Here is a 10200-nt window from a genome sequence, read left to right on the forward strand (position 1 = left end):
TCAATTACTAATAAATAAGTAACTATTTTAGTCATTAATGCATTATTCATATATAATTAAAACAAATAGCAACTTTTTTAATATATATAAAATATATTATAACTAAAATTTATAATAAGTAAATAATTTTGAACATATAAGACAAATAATATATAATATATATTCATATTTATAATGATCTTTTGGTTCCAAATAAATTATAATGTTATCTTTTATTTATCGACAATTTTTTTATTAAAAAAAAGTAGAGAAACTTAATTTAAAAATAAAGATGAAAAAGTAGATTGAAAGAGATAAAACAGTTAAGAAATAAGTATACAAATAAAGATAAAGAAGAGTGTGATTTGAAATGATTGAGAAAAAACAAATTGTTTCATCTAGGTGTGACTTGTGAGATTAAATTCAAATTGAAATTAAAATTAAGAAATATGTTTAAAAAACATATAAAAAAATACTCAATATTTAATATTGATGCTAACTTGTTTTAAAAAATTAAGAGATAGTCATAGATTATTCGTAGTGATTAAGAGAATTAAGAAATTAATATCTAAAGAGTAAAGACACTTGTTAATATTTGGGGATTTTTCTGTGGATGCTAATTTGCTTGCAAAACATGTGCGGATGAAAAATTGAGCCCAAATTGAAGTCTACATCGTGTTTTGAGTTCTCTTTCGTATGTGGCTTTGCAAATGGGAGGTCAAAATTCAAACTTGGAAGGTCCCAGGAACCATTGCTGCCAACAATCTTCTTCCCTTCCTCATTCTTTCTTTTAATATTTGTGACCATTCATTTTTATATGTTACTGTCAGAGCAACATGCAATTGATAAGAGTGAATGAGAGTGCTGCTAAAAGTGATTAAAACATATAACACTACAAGTTGTAGACGCGATAGTTTTTATCCAAATATTTAAACTTGAGTAACATGCATCTCTACTCTAAAAAAAAAAAGGACATCTATTGTAATAATTGGAATATAATTTTCAGTTTTAATTTCCTTTCCTTTTACCGGTTAGTCAGCTCGTGTCATCTTAATTAAAGTCTTAAATTTAAATCTTATACATGAAAAAATATAATTAATTTTTTTTACTAAAATTGATTGGTTAAATTTATCAAAAAAGATTAGTTATCAACAAAATCAATAAATTCTTTATACCTTTATATCAATAATATGATTAAAAAAATTAATTAGACTTAGGTAAACAACTAACTTGTCAAGAGGTTATTTTTTATTTGTTGGATTGATTTTTAGTTAATTTAGTTATTTAATTTATATTTGAGAAATCAATAACTTATAATTCTTTGGTGTATTTTTTCATCTATAAACGGTGAACATGATGTGTACATGAAATTTACAACACTCACATTCTTATATTTTTTTTTTCGGGTATACTTATCGCATGTGATATGATTTAAGTCAGTTAAAAAAACCACTTATAATTTCAAATAATTTAATTTATGAAGGTATTTGAATTAGTTTGTAAAATAAAATATTTTTATAATATAGTGTTTTATTTTTATTTTTTGAAAAGTATACTCTGTTAAACTTATATAAAAGTATCGAAACAACTTTTTCATGAGATTTAGTTTTTTGAAAATCTATAGCTATTTTAATTTTTAAATGTATGATTCAATTTTAAAAAGTCTTGAAAAAATAAAATAAAGGGCATTTTATCATCATTTAATATAACTATGTTACACAATTGAAAGATAACTTTAAAAATGCATGCAACATGAACATAAAAGATAAGGTTTATATAATAGTTTAAAAGATAAAGCCGAATTAATTTCCAAACCAATCAATTAACTTCATGTTTTTTTTTGTAAAAATCAAAAGATAGATTTAACCAATGAATTATACTTGCTTAATAATTCATCAATTAATTAATTTTATAAAAGATAATTCAAAAATATAAATTCAAATTATTCAAATCTTGTAATGCCTTATGGAGAATCATCGATTTCTTTAGTAGAAAACCAATTTCTTCAGCAGAGAATCAATTTTTCTATATGGTAATTAATTTTATTTTTTTTTGTAAATAAAGGGAGACGGAGACACCAAAGAACACTAAAACTTTCCTGGAAACACAATAGAACTTACATAAACTATCACAACACATGAAATAAAATTAAGAACAATATAAAAAAAATAGATTTGTCTATTTAAAGACAATCCATAATTTGTAAGAGCATTTGCCACTTGGTTTCCTTCTCTCAACACATAAAACCATTGCATGAATCCTCCATCCAAAATAAATTGATTAATACTCTAAAAAAGGCTAAAACACGAATGATAAGTATAACAACCATGACTGAGAAGGTTAATAGCAATCTGTGAATCCGATTCAACCACAAACTGTCTAAAACCACGAGCTCAAGTTGTCTGAATGCTAAGTAAAATAGCCCACAACTCAGCACAAATAACTGGGCAGAAGCTAATATTCATTTCTATACAAGGCAAAACTTGATTCTCATATGGGGGAGTTGATTCTTTCCCGATGAAATTTATTGCATTTTGGGAGAATTGATTCCTTTCTCCATATTCAATTTTTACGATATTTGTATTTTAGAAAAAATGTTTTTAATTTTCAAAACAACTTTTAATTATTAAGTTTTGCTTTTAGAAACTATAATTTTATATTTATCACTCAATTAAAACCCTTGAAGTAGACTCATTGTAAAGTCTTACACAAAATTCTTCTCTTTGGCTCTTGTCTTCATCAAGGTCTTCCTATCTTTTAATTTTGTCTTCATCAAGACTCATACTTCAACAACAAGAGATCATGTTTAACGATAAACACATACAAAGGCCATGGTTTGTTGATAGTGACTTTTATTTGCAACAGGGGAGGGTATATGTAACAAAGAGGTTATAAGATATTTTACTTGGGGATAGTAAAATATTTTATAGCCTTTAATAGATGGTGTAGAACTTATAAGTTCATGTATATGAGTTTTTGGTACCCTGTTACCTTTTTAATATATTCGTCTTTTGTCGAATAAAAAAAACATACAAAGATCATGCGAGAGTTTTTCTTGGACTAGCGATTAAAAGAAGAATATCAACATATTTTCTAATACATTCTTTTGATTAAACACACATACTTTCTATTATTAATTAAAATTAATTAACAATCACAAATTTTTGTAAGTCTTATCTCTTATTTAACAAATCTCTCATAAATTGTTGTTATTTTTAATGAATTTTTACTAATAATAAAAATTACACTAAAAATATATTGTAATCCTTTCTTTTAATGAATACATAGTATTGAATGCAATGAACTAAAAGGATTACGACTTCACGCGGAAACATGTGCCTAATCAGATCAGATCGACATATGTAATCTTAATTCATGCCCAAAATACTCATTGGATTTGAGTAAGACTCAAGAGACGCATTTAATTATCATTAACATGTTTGGATTGTAGTGTTATCCAAGACAGAGGAGGGTTCATTATTTATGTATTATACTTTTATTATCTTCTCATCTTCCTATTTTTTGCTTCGTGACATCTTATATCATCAAGATAGTGATTCTCATTGTCATTGGTGGTTTTGACCTACTAAACACTAATGGATTGATTCTGCCAGTGTTTTTTGCGTCTTAAATTTGGTAATCCGTTGATTTGTATATTAGAAGAGATTATATATTACCATTAGTTGGTGATGACAAAACAGGGGACCCGACATGCATGTTGTTTTTGTACGCGATTGTAGTAGTGTTTGTTTGCATCAGCATTTTGATTAAATTCATTTTGACCAAATTGATTTTACAGTAAAATAATTTATGTTTGGATATTTTTATTTTAAAAATAATTATTCGATGATTTTATAACTAAAAATTACATTAACTATATTTCAACGTGATTTTAACTAATTTAATGTGAATTCAAATATACACGTGCATTATCGATTTTGATTTTTTATTAAATTAATTTTTACATTCTTGTTTTTTTATATTGTGTATCATCAACCGTGACTGTTATCCATTGCATAGTACTTGCATATTATTGACTTCAATCGTCACTTGTTGCATGAATTGAATTTGTAACTCGTGACTAGTATTCTAGATTATTTTGTAGAAACAAAAGCAATCTTCTGAAACATGGTATTCAAATAGTTTTTCAGTTCCTGACTCAAAAAAAGGATCAACTTGCGTTATTCCATTCTCATGAGTATTCTATCAATATAAGTATGAGTTAAGGGATTACATAATCGCTTGAATTTTAAAACTGATTTTCGAAAACTCAGTTAAGCTCTGGTTGGAAGCTAGGAGACTCTTCTGTTGCTGATTAATTTATCATGAAGGGAATATTCTTAAATTTTTTTATTAAGTAAAATTTGCATAAGAGTTGTTAATTGCGAATTCAGTTTAACTTATTTTGAGAGAATAATTATTTGTTTATTTAAAATTTTAAGAAAACTTAAAAAGACATTAAATTTATTTAATAATAAAAATTATATTAAAAAATGTTTCAAAAGAAATTGTGGACAGTCACTTCTTTTAACAACAGAAAAAAAAAAACTGATTTATGCGCATAGCCTACTTTTGGGCTTGCAATTTTACATTGTTAGTTCTCCCCTCCCTCAAGTGAAATTATTAGGTAGTTTTGAGATTATTACATGTCTATAATTTCCACTAATCTTAATTTGCATGATACATATTGATTGTTTTTTTCAATTTATAAGAAAAACTAATAACCTCAACTATATGTTATGTAATAATTCCAGACCACCGAATAATATTTTATTCCTCCTTTAGTCTATGGTGCAATTTGAGTAATTTTCTTCCCTTAAAGTTATCATATGTATTTTTTTATATATATGTTTTAAACTTTACTCAAATTATAATGTTTTTTAAAATCTAATAGCCCATTTAACTTGTTAATACATTTCCTATTTTTTCATTTTTCGAATATTTCAACTATTGTATTAATTTTATATTTATTTTAAAGTATTTAAAACAAGTAAAAAATCAAAATGTATTGAGTTTAATTAAATTAAAAAGTGCATACTTTATTACACACACATATCAATAAAATATCCGTAAAGTATTGTTTTTATTTATGTAAAAAATTATTAGTTTTCAATCTTATTCTTACAAGTTTTATTCAATAAAATTTGAACATTTATTTATTTTATTTTATTTTGTATTAGTTAAAATTTATTTGGAACAAAGACAATATATTAAAAATATATCCACAGAAATTTAACATAATATCAAAAGATTTATAATACTCACACATCTTACTTCAATTCAACTAAACCATTACTATATATCAAATCTTTTAAGCACAATAAACACCCAACTCGATACTCTCAATCTTATATATAGTTTACACGACGTTATAAGCATTGTTATTATATTATGGGAAAACTGAAACATTAATAATATTTAATTAAAATTAAAATTAAATAAATTTCAACAAAAAAAACTAGAGTACATGTCTGAGTGGCACTTTAATATATATATACAAAGCATTTATGCTAATGTCCCCCAAAGAATAAAAGTCTGTTTTGTATCGGAAAAAAAAGAAGAAGAATAAAAGTCTGTCACATGGAGATGGTAACGATCTGAAAAGAAGAAGAAACATTCCTCCCTTCTCAAAATCATTATAATCATGTACAATTAGAAAATATAGTTTTAGTTTTAAGTTGTTTGTGATTTTAAAAAAAATGAAAAATATTTTTCTTTAATTTTATTGTCATCTTTAATATATTTATTGAGGAAAATAATAATATTAAAAAAAAGTATAATATAAATATTTCATAATTTAATAAATTATTTAGTATTATATATATATATATATATATATATATATATATATATATATATATATATATAAAATAAATCATCTTGAGCATTATCGTTTTTCATACAAAGTAAATCTACTAACTAATACGTATAAGCGTTGATTTTTTTTAAAGTATCAATATATACCTTAATTTTTAATACATTTTTAATGTGATTTAAAATATAAAAAAATTTATTTTTTAATTTATACTTTTAAAAGTGCTAATTATCATTACCAAACGTATTAATCAATTGACGTGAATATATTATCTCGACCGTATTAAATATTCAAAAGAACCTTAATAACAACTATGATCGATTAATTGTGTTTGAATATGTATTATATATCCACGTTGAACAGAAAATTAAGTTATACTTTCTAAAACATAATTGCCAAAGCAAGTATGTTGAAGCTTTAGCTTAAACAAGGGTTGCGTTGAATTCAACTTCTACACAAACACTTTTTTTTTTAATCTAATTCGAATAAAATTATGAAAAAAATATTCACACAATCTCACGTGATATATACTTAAAAGAATACTGGTTACGAAGACCGTTTCCTACCATCATCTAAGGGATGGCCTGACGTTTTGAGGGTATGGCGCTAATAAAGTCAGTTTGTCATTAATTTGCCAAATATACAGAAACTAAATTTTCCACAAATATTTTTCTAGCTAGGTTTGTTTGGATTAAATGCAAAGCAAAGTGTCACATTTTTAGTTGCCTTGCAAGACACGTGGTATCCATAACACGGTGCTCTTAAACTCTTACATAATAATAATACCAACCGAAACAAATCATGCTTCGACATTATTCGATCGTAGTTTCGTATATATATGTTGAGCGGTTAACACAACATGCATGATGCATTGGAAACTCCACATGGCACCAATATTCATCTGTTGCATGGCACAAACATTTATTGAGCAAGCATTTGCAATCAATTATTGTCCACTCTCCCTTTCATGTTTTTAAGTTTGTGGCTGTTGATTCGATACTAAACTACGAGCTCCGTTTCTTGCACTTATTTTACTTTTTTGGAAATGTACGTGTACGTCTTGTAAGCTTCCAGTTCAAGCCAAGAAATCCCAACAAGAAAAAAGATAGAGGAACAACTTCTTTCTTGAATGATCTGCTCTTTTTATTTATTTATTTGGTTTTTTATAAGTTACCCTAAAAAAATTGTTTCAATTTTCTAGTACCCCAAATCTCACTCAATATCAGTCTAGGCATATTCTCGCGACCAATTGAGTGACAGCTATTTATTTAGTTTGGTAGAGTATCACGGAATTAAGAACCCAATAATATTCAGAAGTTTGGCCTTCACACTGCTTTATGATGTGCCCTAAACTTCTTTTAAAAGATGACAACAAAAGAACATTGCCTGACGTATATTCGCTTAAACTTGGCATATCATACGACAAGACAAGAGATAAGTTTTAATTTACAAAATTCAGTAATTGCAAGTGTATACATTTTTTTTTCGTTCCGATGCTTTTGGTTAGCTATAGGATAGGTTTGGTAGAAGTTTTTGCACTTGGGATTGAGGGGGACTACGTGGTACTCATTTCATAGTTAATAGATTCTACAACTCATTTAGTCATTTTATAAGTAGGAATGAACCTTGAGATTTATATATTATAATACTTATCTTAGAGGTATTGGTAATTATATTAGTTAATTATCTTAGGGTTATTGGTAAAGTATTATATTTATATATTTTTAATTTATTTTGAGTAGGTCCAATTACTCATTTAATTTTATAATTACATAAATTTTACCTTTTAATCTTCATACTTAAAAATCTTTTATTTAAGTCTCTTACTATTCTCTTTTTTAATCATTACACTACTATTTTTAATCATTTTTATCCCTTTTCACCTAAACTTACGGTGACTAAAAGAAATTAAAAAAAAAACATATATAAAGACTAAAAAAGATAATTTTAAGGTATACAAATTAAAATGTAAAACTTAAATGTGTATAAAGATATAAGTATCCTTATTTATTATACATCTTGTTTTTCAATATTTGGGATATTTGTGTAATTTTATACACATATTTTTTCTTTTTTTTCACTTTTTATACAAGAAAAAAATTAAAAAATCATCCCACTTTATATTATTCTTTTCTCTCTCTATCTTTCTTTTCACTTTTTTTTATTCTCTACCTTTCCTTCCTAAATTAAACAAAGCATTAATTTCTAACAAGAATTCAAGAAAGAGGAATTAATTAAACCACACTTTGACATCATTCCTGGTAGACATGCATGTAATTATAGTACTCTGTCTTATTTAAGCATAAACATATGTCAAGTTCTTGGCGTGTTTCCTCTGGCTGTGTCATTCATAGGATCTATACCTTATCTAGTCACATGGTCGTAGTTTTGCGAGCCAGTTCATTTCGTTCACAGATTGATTGAAACAATATATATGATTGATGAAATGAGTGCTCCACAATTCTCTCTGAAATTTTGTAACCAATGTCAATTTTACCATATATCGATCTTTCTGACGTGATATGTATTGATTCCATTATTCCATTGATAGAAAAATAACTAAATTTGTCAGGTTCTTTACACACAACTCACACAAGGGTTAGGTGGGTCGGTGGGTAGGGAGTGAATTTAGCCCCGACAAACAACGATTTTAATTAAATGAGTTAAATTTAATTGATATTTTAAATATGACAAATATTAATGAATATCCTTTTCACATTAAGAAACTAAGAAAAAACAAAAATTATTAGAATGTCTAAAATTATATTGTTCAGAATTTTTTTTATATTAGCTTATGATTTTTATAATAAATATTTTTTTAAAAAAATTCTCAATCAATACTCTAAAGAGTAAGAACACTAATTAATAAGACCCTTTAAATATTCATATTTTAAAAATAACTAAAATATTTAATTATATATTATACATATTTGATTCTTATAATAGAGTGTTATTTTACTTTATTTTTAAAAAATATTCATACTTGAAATGATGAAAACAAGTATTTCTTTTATAATAAAATAAAACACATATAACAGTTTAATAGTAATGAACAAAAAATATACAACAAATAGCAAGTCCATCTTGAGCTGGATATTGAGTAACCTTGGTCCACTCAAGATCATAAATTGGGATAAACATTTGATGTCCCAATGATGTGATGATGCCGACAAAAGTGGCACCTGCTTTGTTGTGGCAGAAACTCAACATTCCCAAAAACAGCGGCCCAAGAATTCCGATCTAGTTACAAAAAAAAAAAATGAGCCTAGTCCACTGTAACCCAATTTTGAGATCGTTTTGCATTCACACCAGAAAAGGAAACTGGAAAAGGTTTTGTTATCAAGGGATCTTGCAACAATCGTGTGCATGAGTTACGAGTTATTGTAACTTCTTTGGTATTTATTTTGATTTTTAGGAATAAAAAATATTTATACCGATTGATTTTTAATTCGTTTATTCGCTATAAGTCTTATTTTGATCACATCTATAGTTGATTTGGGATTAATTTTTTAATATTGCACTGGAAAAGTCGCAGCGTCAGATAGATTACACTAGAAAAGCTACTGAGGGTGACCTGATATCAAAGCTATGATGAGCTATTGTATTTTTAAAAAGCAATGACTCAAGTTTATAATATGTAAATGAATTGATTATATGATTTTAAAATTTAGTTAACTGTTATTTTTACCAGTTTATATGGCTTTTTAAAGTGGTGTTTAAATGTTTCCTGGCTCTTGTTTATTGTTGGCATTCAACTTCAACGGTGGCGTGACTTTCTTTCATTGGGCCAAATAAATGCATCGGGCTTCAGGACTGGATTTCTTGAACGAGAACTTCATTAAAGACATGAAGTAGACATTTCATCATGGTTAAGGTCTCCACTTAAAATAATGGATCATGTCATTCATGTGTCTATATCCAAATATATACATTAAAAGACCTAATTATCTAATCAATAAAAATATATATTAATTTATAAATCATTTAACACATTTGGTTGATTTCATTAAAACAAATATTACCTTATTATTTTTTTTTGAAAGGTTTCCTTTATTTTATTGTGACAACAAGAGAAATGCTTTATATTTATCTTTATATGTGACAGAAAGAAAAATATAAAGAAAACGTTAAATCTTAGTTAAGTGTTTTTTTTAAAAGAAATTTCAAGTATTTTTTTTAATTTATAAATTGTTCTAATTTCTTTTTTATCAGATAGATTGTTCTAATTTATAAAAGCATATATGTTTTCTGTATTTGCAAGACCATTTTAGCAAAAAGACGCCACCTGGGTTACATGGCGGTGAATTGTCTATTTCAAACTATGTCAGCTTGAATCAACATGAAAACTTTATTTTGTTTTAAAGGTATGTCATAAACATCCTATTTTGCAATTAAAATTAATTGTA

This window comes from Glycine max, chromosome 8, assembly GCF_000004515.6.
Source record: "Glycine max cultivar Williams 82 chromosome 8, Glycine_max_v4.0, whole genome shotgun sequence".
Classification (NCBI taxonomy): Eukaryota; Viridiplantae; Streptophyta; class Magnoliopsida; order Fabales; family Fabaceae; genus Glycine; species Glycine max.